We start from the raw sequence: 15,148 nt of genomic DNA, 5'->3' as shown, positions 1-15,148 counted from the left end.
CTTCCACCTTAAGAACATAGTTTTGAAAGTACAGCCCTAAAATCTTTATGATCAAAATTGCAAACAGAGTTTCACTTGTAACAGGAGGGGAATTAGCAGGAAATCCTATTCCAGTTCTTAAACCAAGACCTTTTTTGGTGACAGTGTGGCCATCTTGCATCTGCTTAGGTATGTTGCCACCCTATTGGTGGGGTTGACAGCTTAAATCTCACCCCTTTCTAAACTGTCTTTATAAAGATCCCTTTCTTTAAATCAGAGTAGAGATTACGCTACAACTAATACTGTAATTGGCTCACTTGGTCTTCATCTTTTATTTAAGGTATTTGAAAATAAGGTCTAAGCAAATGAAGGGGCATGAAAAGTGTTAGCAATTCTCCCGACAATTAGGGAAATCTCTTCTTCCTCTGTCTCTACTGTGTCAAAATTGAACTCTTTAATGGCAGCAGGGCCAACTACCTAGACTTGAAAATATCTTGATTATTAGATTCCTGATCCTGTTCCAGAGAAATTCTTGGATCACATATATAAAACCAGAAGGGAACTCTCACCCAGGATTATATAGATGTTGAATATTTAAATTTGCAAAACATTACTGAGACATATGAGACATGTCAGCCATCTCCTAAGCTAACATTTTTTCAAAGTGAATTATTTTGTGGATGTTCAAGGTGGAGGCATACTGGAAAGAAAAAAAGGAGGAACCGAATTATTTATAATTATGATATGTATGTGTTGGCGGGACGGGGGCTGCCTGCTGAGACATAAATGGATGACAAAGAATAAGTTATCTCTTTAAAGATAGAACATGGCAATAATTGCATGGTTTCTGGCTCCAAAAAGTCATAATCTATTAATTTGATGGATCTCCAAAAGCCATCATCTGTCAATCAGGTGTCAGAAGAAAGAGTGTCTCAGAGCTTTGAAGCATGACATTTAGAATACTGCTGGATACCTTTATTTTTATTCTGATAGTACATGGAGAAAGGATTCAGACATTCTCAGCATGGTTAGGGAATGAGTATCATTTTAGCTGTCTTAACAATTTTGCAATTTAAAAGTGGCATTTGATCAGTACACTGTAATGAAAAAGTGTAAAAGTCGCACTGCGGTGAATTAGAGGGAGGTACTTTCATCCTGAGATTCTGCTGACGTACTCAGTGTGTCATTGCTTCCTTGGTTTAAATGTGAGCAGAACCTGAGATTATTTCTTCTAAATTCCTGTGGCCCCTCTGTTATTTCTGTGTACTATGTGGATGTGTCCTTGAAACTTACTAATGGGCACTGGGGGAAAGTGCTTTAATCGATCAATGGAATGTCACATTGATGGAAGGAAGAAATGAGAAATGTCACACATGGAGAAAAATAGAGCTTTTCAAGAAACCAGTAAGCTCGTTGGTACCAGTGAGCAAAGACCTCCTCCTTCTCTGATAGGGAGGGAAGAATTGAATGCTGTGCCTCTGTAGTGTTACAGCATATTTCAAAGCTGAATGGAGTTGCATTTGCCTCATTACAATTCTTTCAGTTTCAGATATTCTTCTAGATACTTGCAAAATTTTATGCAAAAATATTTCTGGTGCAGAGGTCACCAAACCCTCTAGACTTGCCTTCCTGCTCATAGCGAGCATGGCCAAGGGACATTCTGTGTTTCCTCCTGCCTTTCCTTTTGAGGCCCAGCTAAAGTGTACATTGAAGAGGGAGTTATTCTGCATATCCATTTTAGCCTTTGTGGTCTCTGTCTTTCACAGAAATACTTTGTTTAAAAAGCAGAGAGTAGGGAGGGTATCAGGGTTTAGAAGTCAAGAGAAAGTCGTACTGCTCTTCCTGCAAAGAGCTGTTCTGATCCTCAGCCATGTTCTTGGGAGACGAGAGCAGCTAGAAGCAGCAGACTGGCTCTTGTCTCTCTCCCTGGGATCTAGCTTCCCCGGGTTTTGCCCAAACTCACTCACCATTCTCTTGTTCAAAGCACAAGGAAGGAGAGAGGGAGGTAAGATTTATTAACACCAATCTGTGTCCCATAGCATTCTAGATGCTTTGTATACAAACGCTTATTTTATTTTCACAGTGATCTCATCCACGTTCATGGCTTGAATTTTATCTACTTGGCCACCTATGACTCATAATTAGCTCTTTGGTTTAGTCATCGCTGAGCTCCAGAGCTGTGTACCCAACATCAGGTTGACAGCCTTCTTTAAAGTCTCAGAGGGACCTCGGACTCTGTATTTCCCAATCCAATGATCTTCACTCTCAAACCTTGCTGCTTCCTACTGTGCCCAGCTTATTCCATGGCACCACCATCCACCCAGTTTTTCCCTCTTCTCATTTCCAAATTTATATCCTGCCTGCAAAATATATTGGGACTCCCTCTACTTCTATCTTTATTACCAACACTGTAATCCGAGCTGCCATCATTTTTGCGTTGAATTACCAGCATGGCTTCCCAGCTGATCGCCGCATAGCCACTTTTTCCTTTGTTCAGTATACTCTTTTCTCCCCGGCCAGGGTGATCCTTTGAAAACTTTGATATGATACATCTGATCATGTCACTCCTTTGTCTAAAATCCTTCGATGGTTTCTCTGTGCTTTGAGGATTAGATAAGACACAGACTCTCCACATGAGCTACATACAAGGCCTGGCCTAGGATGCACTTAGCAATACCAACTGCTCCCATCTCCTCTCACAGCAATCCACGCTTTTTGGCGGGGCCTGAGGGATGTGGAAGTTCCTGGGCTGGGAATCAAATCCGAGCCACGACAATAACCAGAGCCACAGCAATGACAGCACTGGATCCTTAACCCGCTGAGCTACCAGGGAACTCCTCCACGCTACACTGCTATCTCCAGCCGTACCAATCTGTTCATTTGCTGAGGCTGTCATGTACCAAGGCCTTTACACACAGTTCTTTCTCTATCAAGAGTCTGCCCATAATATACCCCTGAAGCTTTTATCTTATCCAAACTCATTGATTCTTGTGATCTCAGCTCTGCTGCCAGGCTGGACCAGACATCCCTTTTATTCTCTCTGCTAATGCCATGTGCGTCTCCATAGCCCCGGTGATAAACATCACTTCCATTTACCGATGGTGAATATGTAATTGGTGTTCATCTCCCCTCTGACTCAAAGCTATACAAGGACAAGGACTTTTTTTCCCTTAAACTCATCACTGAATGCCACTTGCTGGGCGCAGTGCTTGGCAACTTGTAGGTGATTAGTGTATAATAATGAATTAATGGACTCATGGGTAAGGTAGATAGAATTAGACCCTTTAACAGATTAGGAAATCAGGGTCCATTCTAAGTAAGAGCTTAAAAGTATCAGAGGCAGGATTCAGTCCCAGGGTCACAAAACATAAGACACCTTAATATCTACAGTAGCAATGACAGATTTTTTTTTTCCCCAAAGATCCTCTGATCAGCTACACTGACTTGCTATTTTCAGTTGGACATTTTACCTTTTATTTATTTATTTTTTTTTGTGCACGTAGGATATTTTTAGGGTGGGAGCCAGATACTCTAGTTAAAACAAGGCGTTTACCCCTCTTCTCTCCCTGTCTTATTGATTTCAGGGTGTCCCAGTTAAGCCTTTCTTCAAGTACCCAAACTAATCCAGGTGAGCTTGGCTGCTGACCTTGCTCTCACAAATTTGCCATCTCAGAATGATTGATGTCTGCTTGGTCCCTGTTGGAAAAGTTGCTGCAAATATGATCCAGGAAATCTATAGTCGCAAATTTAGCATAAATTTAACAAGTTGTGGTCAGAATACTAAGAAACACCACAGAGAAGTCTTGCATGAAAATTACTCATCTTCTGCCCCTTACGTTGGTCTCTCTGTCCCTATGTGAGGACTATAGCACCAGAAACTTTTTGTTCCTATGAGAATGCTGCAAGGAAACACAGTTGTATTGGATGGATGGGTGGATGCTTTATAATATATTTTCATCTCACATGGATCACAGGTCTAGGACCAGAAAGAAAGTGGGATAGAGATTACCTTTATTAATCCTGGTTTACACCGTAATGCATGGTTTGTAGAAAAGATTTTTTTTGTCTTTGAAAGCTTAATTTTCACTTACACAATTGATCGCCCCAGTTATAATACTCTATGCAAGGTACGAGGATTTTTTTTGTTTACTTATCTGCTTTCAGTCTAGAATGTTCACTCCTAAGGGCAAGGACTAGGTTATGTTTACCCTCTTATCCCTGAGACTTACATAATCCTGACTGTTTCTAGGTACTCAAACATTTTTCTTGAATGAAACATAGCCTTCTCATGATGACAGTGAAGCATGTTGGAAGCATGAATGACTGGTTAGGAGGGTGAAGTTCTATTTGTTTGTTCATTTTTACTGGGAAACATTTGAGTCTCTCAGTGAGGTCAAGGGCACATGCTGACTCCTGGGCAGGGGGCACCCCGTCTGCCGTGGAGCCTGCAGAGTTGAAGCAGACAGCAGCCTGTGCAGTCCTCGCCTTCAAGACCTGGGCCCCTCTGAGAGGAGCTCATCTCTTAGGCAGGGAGATGAGCACATACTTGCAACACGCAATAGTCCTTTCATCATCCCCGACAGCCTGCACCCACCCCACAAAGCAAAGCCTTATAGGACTGATGGTGTGAATGCGGGCAGCAGGATGGGGGATGGAGAGAGTGAGACAGAGGGAGAGGGACCTATCCATTCAAGGGAGCAGATGCAGGGTGGTTTCCTCTCTGGGCAACTGAAACACACCCTTCCAGGAGCCTCTGAGAAGAGCCACAGAAAGTAACTCCGAAATATGTCTCTAGGAAACAGGTCCCTTGGTGCATTGGTCAAGGCTTCCCCATGGGATATCACCTCTCTCATTCCCAGGCTGTGCAAGCATGAGAGACCCTATGGATTTCCTCGGACAGTCCATCCATGGAGAGACCTTAGTGTACAAGAGAGGAGTGGCAAGTGCTGCTGAGGTCACACCTGCAGGAAGCTGGTTGTCACAGCCATGGCTGGAAGGCCTGTGGGGCAGGGTGCAGGAAGTGTCCAGAACAGCCTAGTAGTTTAGATACGGACTTTAAAGGCCATTTGTGGGGACCCACATTGCATTAGAATGGGCTTACGCTCCTGGAAGGTCAAGGCTGGTAGGGTGCCAAAAGAGAAACTAAGGCAGAAGATAGTCCTGTAGATAAAGTCAGTGCACCATGGTGGGTAAGAACCCAGGCTCTTGCATCAGACGCCCCTGGTTTTGAATCCTGCCACTGCTGCTTCCCAGTGTGAACTTGAGAACGTAATTTAATGTCTTGGTTGTAGGTTCATCATCAGAAAAATGGGGATATTAATGGCAACCTCACAGTATTTAAATTTTGGATCTTTTACAAGTAAAATATATTCTTAAGTTACCTATGCAACTGGAAATAATAAATTTGAACATGTTTTAAAAATGGACCTGAAACAGATATGTAAAAAGGAGCCACACCTCAGGGGGTTGATAGGACTGTTGAGTGAAGTACGCTTACAAGGCTGCCATCCCAGAGTAAACCTCAGCGTGAGCTGTTCTTCCTGCAGCTGCAGAACAGCTGGGGAGGGGAAGGAAGGTCACCACAGTTGCCCAGGGTAAAGAGACCCCCAGGATTCTTCTTTGGAACAGAGGGTCCAGGGTCTGTGGGGACTTGTTTGTCTCCACATTCCCCTCTCCCTAACTGGGAATGGAATGGGTATCAGGTGCTTCCAGCACTGAGCATTGCTGGCTCAGGATCTGGAAGGATCTGGGCCAGCAGTGAGGACTTCCAGATGATGCCACGAGACTCTGATAAGGCCGGGAGAGAGGATGTATGGCCAGGACTAATGGGGGTTAATCCAATACCTGCCATTTTCTGAGTACTTCTAGTGTGTGGCCTTGTTTGGAGGACTTCCTGCATGTGGTCTACTAGTCAGAGGAGGTCTGAGCACCAGAAGTTACATTTTGCACATCATGAATCCAATTAGGTCATTTGCCCCAGGTCACAGTGCCAAGAGATGCAGAGTTGAGAATTGAACCCAGGAAATGTGATTCTAAAACCTACATTACATAACTGCCTAGTGCCCTGCCTTCTAGCAATTGCTGTCTGCTTCACCTCTGCTCTGGGAAGTGGGGATAACGTGCAAGGGCACAGAGCATTGCTCGATCCCAGAGTTACAGATACACACTGTGAAAGGTACTTCAGGAATCGGGTGAACTATTGATAAGTTACTCTATCACTGGTTGTTACTGGATTTTTTACCATCCTAGCAGGAAAGAGAGAGACACACACAAACTGAAAATTCGAAGAAAAGCAAATAGACTATTTACAAAGATGTGAGAAAATTTGGGGAAAGCTAATGAAGGATAGTGCAGGGCTTGAGCTCTGTCAGCAGCAAGAAGGGGTTACTTCCTCTGGGCCTGAAAGTACAAGGAGAGCAGACCTGGCGGGAGAAGCCTGATGGAGAGGACTGCTGACAGGCGTCCTGGTCTTTGCCGAGGGCCCCCGTCCGTTTGCCAGGAGGAAAAAGTACATTAACTGCACTTGTTCCTGAGCAGTGTGTCCTGCCAGTAACGTCCATTAGCCAATGTAACAGGAACCAAGGATGGGCTAGAGGAGGAGGCAGCCGCTGAAGGCAAGCATCTCAGAGAATAAACAAAGCTGGCAAACAGGGGACACACAGCCCTGCGGTCAACCTGCAGAGACACAGCCTTGTGGAGCCTCTGTGACATCCAAGACAGTGAGAGGGAGTATGTATAATCTGTACAATGGAAAATGGTTCAACCCGAGAAAAGCATGAAACGCTGGTACATGCTGCAACATGGATGACCCCTGACACCGTTATGCTGACCAAAAGAAGCCAGTCGTGGAAGAACACAGATGGTATGATTTGGTTTACCTGGAACGGCCAGAACAGACAAATCCCGAAAGTAAATTGGTGACTGCCAGGGCTCGGAGGAGGATGCTGGAGAGTGGCTACTCACAGGTGCAGGTTTCCTCTGGGGATGTAGAAGTGTTTCGGAACCAGACAGTGGTGACGGTGGCGTAACCCTGTGAATGTACAAAGTGTCACCATAGTGGATTTCATTATGTGCACTATAGCACGATTAAATAAACACCCAGACAGGTGAATGAGAGAGAACCTCCTTCCCCCAATGCTTGTGCTTGTCTCTTATATGCTGTGAGCAGGGCGCCAGAAGGCACCTGATGCTCTCCTGCTAGAAAGTTGCACCAAGAGGCAGCAGATGCTCTTGGTGCCTCAGGTGTGCTCCTCACCTCTATGCCAGCCCAGCCACCCCAGCTCGTGCCCGCCGACCATCCATGCTCAGCAGTGCCAGGGAATGACCAGCTGCAAGGAGCCCCACCGAGCACTGACAGGAGGCAGTGAACACCAGGCTCCCTGCCCTCCAGGTGTGCCCTTCACACCTACCTCCAAGGCCCAGCAGCTTGAGCTCCAGTGGCCTCCTGAGGGCAACACCCCTTCACTCTGCCTTCCCCTCCCTGCCTCCCCCCCACCCCCCACCTACTGCCTCTGCCCACACCTCCCAAATCAGCTGCAGCTCTCAGTCCTTGTCTGAGGATTTATAACCACTATAAAATAATCATGGATAGCATGTATTGAATTCTTATTATTCAAATATGTATGAGGAGAACCTGGCTTATGTTCCCTTTGCGTCTCTGGTTTTCTGTGATCAGATTGTCTTCATGTTTCAGGCAAATAACTGTCACTGATTCTTAGACATTAATTAGTGTCACCAGAACCCCCCGGGAGGAGTGTGAAGAGTGCAGATTCCCAGGCCTCACCCTCAGATGTACGGATTCAGTAAGTCTAGGGATGGGGCCTTGGAATTTGCTTTTATCAAGCTTTTCAAGTTCTCTTTTGCTGACTAGAAGAGGAAGCCTCTCTACTGAGAAACACTGGAAGTCAGATTTTGAGAACTCGGAGGGAAGGCCACTTAACGCAGGCATCCATGAGCATACCCCATGAAATGTTTACTTTCTCTTAAACTGATGGAATTCACATCCAAGTATGGAAGTTGATTTTAGTATTTAATAATCATTAAGTAAAGAGAGTGAAATATCTACACCATGTAATTACATAAAATATGCTTCTGGCAATATTTGCCCCCTTGGAAATTCAAATAGGAAGTCTCTGAGGAGCAAGGTTGTATTCTTGGAGGTGGACACAAAGTAATTGAGCTTAGCTAATGGAGATAATTAATTGGGAAATGGATGTGCTTGCTTCTAAGAAAATATTAGAAGGATCTCCCAGAAGTCCTAACCTTCTATTCTTGCTATTTTTAGAAGTCAGTGGCATGTAAAGAGACTGATGTTTCCTTTGAGCTCTGGCCTAGCCACAATCAGGGATCAAGACGGAAGAGGGCAAACAGTCCCTGCCCACAGCTCAGCCCAAGCCTGCAAGCGTCTGGGCTCTACCTGCAGGAAGCAGTGCCCAAATCATCCTGGGCTGTAAGTCCCAGCCCACCACTTCCCAGCTCTCTGGACTTAGCCACATTATTCAACTTTGACTTCCGTGGGGCTTAGTGTTCTCCTCTTAAAACCAGGAGTTGTAATATTAATAGGAGAAATGAGTAGGCAGAGCCTCCTTGCCTGCATGCTAGTATCTCTCCCAAGCATCCTATCTTAATAAATCTATTTCTTGCTGATATATATATGTAAAAACAGAAATGAGTCACAGTAAAACATCTTATAAGAAAACAAGTTGTAAATCGGAAGATACTGTCCTGCCGTAATCTTGTCACACTCTCTCCCTTTTAGCCCTTGGTCTTGTTTTCTTGCATCTGAGTCACATGTTTGACCTGTTCTGCCCAAGTTTGATCAGTTTGAGCCCAGCACTCTGGCCTGATCTTTCTAGCTTGTTTGCTTGACAGCACCATTCTTGCTGCTTTCTGATTTTAAATCCTGCTCCAGTTTTGCCTAGTATGCCTGGCTTCTTGGGCCTTCTCTTGGTGCTGCACAGTGGCAGTGCCATGAAACTTCCAGCCTAGCCCTACATTTTATCACCTCAGTGATAGAGAATGACAACCCTATATGGTAAGAGATTGCATTCAGGGAATTCCATTGTGGCTCAGCAGTAACGAACCCGACTAGTATCCATGAAGAGGTGGGTTTGATCCCTGGCCTCGCTCAGTGGGTTAAGGATCTGGTGTTGCTATGAGCTGCAGTCTAGGCTGCAGATGTGGCTCGGATCAGCTATGGCTGTGGCGTAGGATGGCAACTATAGCTCCTAGCTTGGGAACTTGTATGTGCTGCGGGTGTGGCCCTAAAAAGACCAGAGAGAGAGAGAGAGAGAGAGAGAGAAATTGCATTCAGACTGTCTACCTCTTCCATAATCACATCGCACCAGGACGGACTAGGTTAAGAAATCAAGTCTGTATATGTGGTTAGACTAGATGGACCAGCAGCTCTCAAGAGGCAGGAGAATGGGGTTCGAGTCACAGAAGTCATAGGCAAGGCATAGTGGCAATCATGGATTTAATAATGCATCCGTCTTACTAGAAAAACCACATTTGTCTGTCCACACCATCCAGATCAATTAGTAATTGTGGAGTGAGAGAGAAGCGAAGACCCATGCCAAAGAAGCAGAGACTTGATGTGGTTGATTTTTTTTCTTTCCTTTGGTGGCAGATGTTACATCATGCATTTCTGAGATATTATCCAGGAAGGCTTTTGTTTCCCATGTTGGTGAAAAATGTGTGCTCTTTATTCTTTATAGAGCTAATAGAATCATAACGTTTGTCTTTGCCCTTTCCTTTTGTCTTTTTGTCTTTTCTAGGGCTGCACCCGTGGCATGTGGAGGTTCCCAGGCTAGGGGTCTAATCGGAGCTGTAGCCACTGGCCTATGCCACAGCCACAGCAGCATGGGATCCGAGCCTCGACTGCAACCTACACCACAGCTCACAGCAATGCTGGATCCTTAACCCACTGAGCAGGGCCAGGGATCGGACCCGCAACCTCATGGTTCCTCGTCGGATTCGTTAACCACTGCGCCACGACGGGAACTCCTGTCCTTGATTTTTCTGTTCCCCTCTCTTTTATTGTATCTCCTCTAGGAAGTTGAGTGGGAAATGTCCTTCTTCCTGTCTGCTCTTCCCGAAGGACTGTATTTCTATTGGAACAATCAAAACTGGCAACGAAGAATTAAGCAGTAGCTGAGATCAATGTGGGGACCCAGGAGACATCTCAGCGGATTGAGGGACTTAAGCCTTTGAGGGGGAAATAGTTCAGTAATGAGGAAAATGCCCAGGTTCTGATATTTACAGATATCATCTAGTGTCAGGGATGAGAAGGCAGGATGACAGCAGGTGCAGGATTCAGAATAAAAAGGTGGCCGTGAGAGTCCGCCATGACATCTGATGTGAGTGTTCCTGCTGGTTCTCCCGTTAGGACCAGATATCGATGTCTGTGGGTCATCAGTTCCTTAGCAATAATCATGGGTCTCGACCAGGGAGAGCCTCACGTAGAGGCTGCCTGGATCTCGGTGCTGAGGAAGGTGCTCCGGCTCATCAGCGAAGTGTTTTTCTGTTGATTGCTGGTGTCTGTCAAGAGCATGGGTGTGGAAGTTGTGTCATGAATTCCACGTCTTCACTATCTCGGTTATGGACCCACGATGAAGTCAAGATCTGAGAAGCTACCTCAATTAAAGAGGACTTGTCCCAAAATATTTCTTTGAAAAATAAGGATACTAGTATTCCCACGGAAAGGTTTTGCCTCATTGCAGAAGAAATTTGGAAGTGAGATGGAAAGTGAGAAAGTAAAGTGAGGATTTATTTAAGTGACAAATATGCTTCTTACAGAGAGGCAGGCGGAGAGGCAAGCAGCTGCCCTACGGTTCTTGGCAGGCTGGTTATGAGGGGCATACTAATGAAGGGGCAGAATATGCACTGGGAAGGAGGGATTCGGGGGTCCTAATCCCTGATGTTCATTCCAGTTTCACCTTCCTGAGGAGTGGAGGGAGTTGTGTCCTTATTTGCCTTGATCAGACGTGTCGTGGTGTTGGTGCGTGATGGGTACTTCTCATCTGCAGTGCTGACAGTATTGTGATGAGAACATGGTGAGCCACAGGATACATTTGGACTCTGAGGATCTGCACCTTTTTCCATCTTTTTTTTTTTTTTTTGTCTGCTCCAGGGCACTTATCACCCCAGAATCTGTGGTTTCCTGTCAGTCTGGAGGTCCTTGCATTTCTTTGTCTGCCCATAGTTTCATGTTTGCAAGATGCCTGGTTTCCTGCCACCTGGCCCTGTGCCCCCCTTTCTCTTCTCACACCTAGCTATTTGCCTGCTGTACCACTGGGTCCTATCCAGAGCCTATACTGGTTCTATAGAACAAAATTATTCACAATTGTTTTCGACTCTTTTTGCAAATGATTCAGTGCTTTGGCATAAAAGGGAAAGGCACAGAAGAAGCATTCTTCTGGGGATTATCCTCTACAAACATGACTTGTAGGTGCACCATGATCCCAACCTCAGAAGCAAACCTCAGGTCCTAATCCAAGTTCTGCTTTCTATAGGCCACAGTCTCCTTCTGAGTTGAGAAGGATGAGGGTGGAGAACAAAACACGTGTGTGTTCTTTGAAGGAAAATAAAATCACATTTAAAAAATTGTTTGAAAATGACTTAGTGCATTATTCTGGAGTGCGGCAAATTTAGCCAAGCTGGGCAACATTTAAGACAAAGGGCACATTGCCTACTTAATAGAGCAGCATGTGTGTTCGGTGTGTTAACCTGGTAAACTTCTAAGCAGTTGAGTGCAACTATTGGCAGCCAAGACCTTTTTTGGAGAAATGATCCAATGAGGAGGGGAAAAGCTGCAGTTTTGTTGAAAGATTGTGAGATCCTGTCTGTGCTTTAAAAAGTGACATCTGGGGGAATTCCCATCACGGTGCAACAGAGATGAATCCGACTAGGAACCATGAGGTTGTGGGTTCCATCCCTGGCCTCCTTCAGTGGGTTAAGGATCTGGCATTGCCGTGAGTTGTGGTGTAGGTCGCAGACACAGCTCAGATCCTGTGTTGCTGTGGCTGTGGTGCAGGCCAGCAGTTATAGCTCCAATTCGACCCCTAGCCTGGGAACCTCCATATGCCACGGGTGCGGCCCTAAAAAGCAAATTAAAAAAAAAAAAAGAAAAGAAAAGTCACATCTGGGACAAGATGTTATTAGTTGTTGACAAAGATGTGTTTGTGTGTGTGTATATATATATGCGCGTGCGTGCGTGTGTGTGTGCACGCACAAGCACACATGTCCTGGTGTGTGATTTTGTGCCTGCAGTGGACTTCTGGGGCTGTGAGGATCCCGGTGAGCATTCAGCCAGGCTTGGCTCAGGAAGCCTTACATTGGGTTGCCTGACCTTGTGCTCAGCCCTTGGGTCTCATGAAGAGGTTTGACCAACTCTAGGATGCTCACTGTGCCCAGGTGCCATTTCGGAGGTCTTTAAACAGATCTTTGGGTTTATACATAAGTAATAAGTATACCTTTTATGAATGGCTCCCAGTTATATATCACATAACCCCTGGGGGTTAAGTCATGAACAAGCCTGGTGCCTTTGCGCAGAGGGCTGAATGTTACGGTAGAAAAAAATGTATTTCTCTTCCAAATTATCGCTAGTGATTTGAGTTAACATTTCCTTCCTAATTCCAACTAGAAATGATGCTGACTCTCAGGACCACCATCCACACCCTTCTCAGAAATTCAGGGGATGCGCAGTCATCTGAGTCATCTGCATGGAGGGTTACTATTTGCAGAGAACATGTGTTTGGTGTATACGGGGCCTGGAGACGGTGACTGTGTAATTTCTATCTCAAACCCGAATGCCCTCGAGAGCAAAAGGGACTGCTATTAATAATTATACTGGGGCAAATGGACTGAACCTGGACCTTCCTGGGCAAACTTGGACATGTAGGCATCTTATTTGTCTAAGATCTTTGAACTCTTTCCCTCCTAGTCCCTCAGAAGACACTGAGAAAAATGAACAGATCCCTGGATTCCTCAGGATCGAAGCCCTTATAATGTGGAAGATCTTAGCAAATATTGGGCGGCTGGATTTACTTACGTAGTTGATCATGGGCAGAGATCATGGGGGAGAAGGACCAAGGAATGCGCTTCCAGGCTCTCTGTTCCACCCAGAGGCAGCAGTAGGATGTGTGGATCAGAGAATGGCCTTGGAATCAACCAGGCTTGTGATTTACTTTCTCAGGGACCCTGGGTAAATTATTTAATCACTCTGAGCATCAATTTTCCAGATCTAAAAATGATAACATTTGTTTCCTTAAATGACTGTTATGATGAGTCCGTGTGATGACTTGTGAGAAAGATTCCAGCACCTTGCACACTCCTCTTCCTTGTATGAAGGCCCGAAGGCCACTTAATGCACAGGGAAGACAGGGGGATGGAAAGGAGCAGTAATAAAGGAGAGTTTACTTTAGTAGTCATGTTGCAGACTGGTAATGGTCATGGCTGTAACATACCCCACGTGTGGAATAGTTCAGGAAAGAGAATTGCTTGCTTAAGTTATACAAAGACGTTTCCTCCCTGTATCTCCCAGAGAGAAGCCACTGGGAGATTCTCCATTTCTATCAAAAGGTTAGAAATGAGAGCTCAACATTAGTCAGCTCTTGCTTAATTAAACAGAGACCTTGAGGATGGGGAAGCTGATGGCTTCCCTCTCTTCTCAGATGTTGGGACGCCTCAAACATTGTGCAGAGAAGCAGAGAGAGGGGAAGGGAGCTGGCTCTTATATATTCATCTTACATAGGCATCAGGAGTGCAGGTGAGCCACCTGCCTATGGCACATGGGCCGGGTCCCCTCTTAGGATAGATTCTAGCTTTAAGGCTGCTGTCAGGGAGAGGTTAGCACCATGCACAGCATAATGCAAGGGATGTGAAGGAGAAGGCAGGGTTTGGAACAAAGAGTAACTAAATCTTTACCCTGTGGGGTCTGTGCCATGGGATTTTGCTGTTTTTTTTATTCCAAATTTATAACAAGGTGTAAGCAGATCAGCAGGAGGCCAGGTATACTGGCCCATGCAGGGTCAAGAGGTGATTTGCAATATGATTGCTCATCCTTCTGATATGAATTCATCTAAAGTGTGGATCCTACATTGGTGCCTCTGCATGGGCCTCAATTCAAATCGGCCATCTTTGGGGCGGGAGCAGAGCCACATCATGAGCACTCAGGCTACCTGGCAGGCATCTTCTGGACACAAACGTGCTTGGAATTGGGTTGGTCGGATGATTTCACCTTTTTATTGCAACACTGCAGCATTGCCATGAGGTCTTCAGTCCCTCAGTGATGGCAGACCTGTGTGGTAGCAATGTTCCAGGCACAGAAATGAGACCAGTGCTGTGGCTTTGCCTCTGCATGAAGCTGTTCATAATTGGGGCTTCTGCCTGGAACCTCTAAAGTGCATAACCACAGCCGGTTGCTTGGCTCTTGCTTCAATGTGGACAAGCCAAGGGTCCTCTTGTTCGACACTGGCATAACCTGGCAATGACTGCTGCCTCCAGGCTGTGTCCTGAATGCTCTGCTCCAGGCTCTTCCCCACAAAACTACGCATCTAAACACACGGAAGTCCTCAGCAAGCCAAATCATAAGCAAGCACATTTTTAAACATCTCTGACTCTCACCTTTCTTACCAGTAGAAGGGGAGTTTCATGATCACAGGGGTGTTTGCGTACTGAATCAAATAGTGACTCTTGCAAGCACTGGTCACCATTGTTGTTCAAGACTCTGAAATCCATGAAGGCAGAGTCTGTGTTTCCTTGCTTCCATTTCCTGAGTTTGGCATCTGGTGGGGACTAAGAAATATTTATTGCATAAATCATCTACTACCATAACTGAGTTTAAAGACTAATAATTAAAACACCATTCTTTGGGTGCCATGTTTTGTAAACCATATTGAAATGTTTCTATTGGTGTCTGTAAAAGGAAGTAAAGATCCAAGGGCAATGCCATGAGTATCCTCCGGTTATTGGCTTTATTTTTTATATGTTTGCAGTATTTGGTAATTTCAAAAATAGACTGAAAGAAGAGAAAGTAAGAAGCTCTAGAGGCTTGTGTTTGTTGTTTGATAAACAGGCAGGTAAACAGCTGAAGCAAAATGGACCAAGGTGACCACATGGCCAATTGCTTCTTTGAAAAGGGAAGCCAGTTCTTGGGCCGAGACTGGAG

The 15,148-nt window shown here is 45.3% G+C and overlaps 1 protein-coding gene and 1 long non-coding RNA gene across 31 annotated transcripts in view; both read left to right on the top strand.

The window, feature by feature from the left end:
* The window catches only part of CDH13 (cadherin 13), a 1,446,594-nt gene that overhangs the window by 467,814 nt on the left and 963,632 nt on the right, over nt 1–15,148 (top strand).
* LOC146402180 (uncharacterized) lies at nt 1,334–6,291 on the top strand. Its single transcript, XR_014805363.1, has 2 exons — nt 1,334–1,770; nt 1,979–6,291. It is a non-coding gene; the product is annotated as an uncharacterized LOC146402180 (long non-coding RNA).

The sequence above is a fragment of the Sus scrofa genome, chromosome 6, assembly GCF_054392235.1.
Source record: "Sus scrofa isolate SSC_HxYL_T2T_F1_AM1 chromosome 6, Sscrofa_HxYL_maternal_Yorkshire_Landrace_v2.0, whole genome shotgun sequence".
NCBI classification, from domain to species: domain Eukaryota; kingdom Metazoa; phylum Chordata; class Mammalia; order Artiodactyla; family Suidae; genus Sus; species Sus scrofa.
This window is presented reverse-complemented; position numbering and strand designations above follow the sequence as displayed.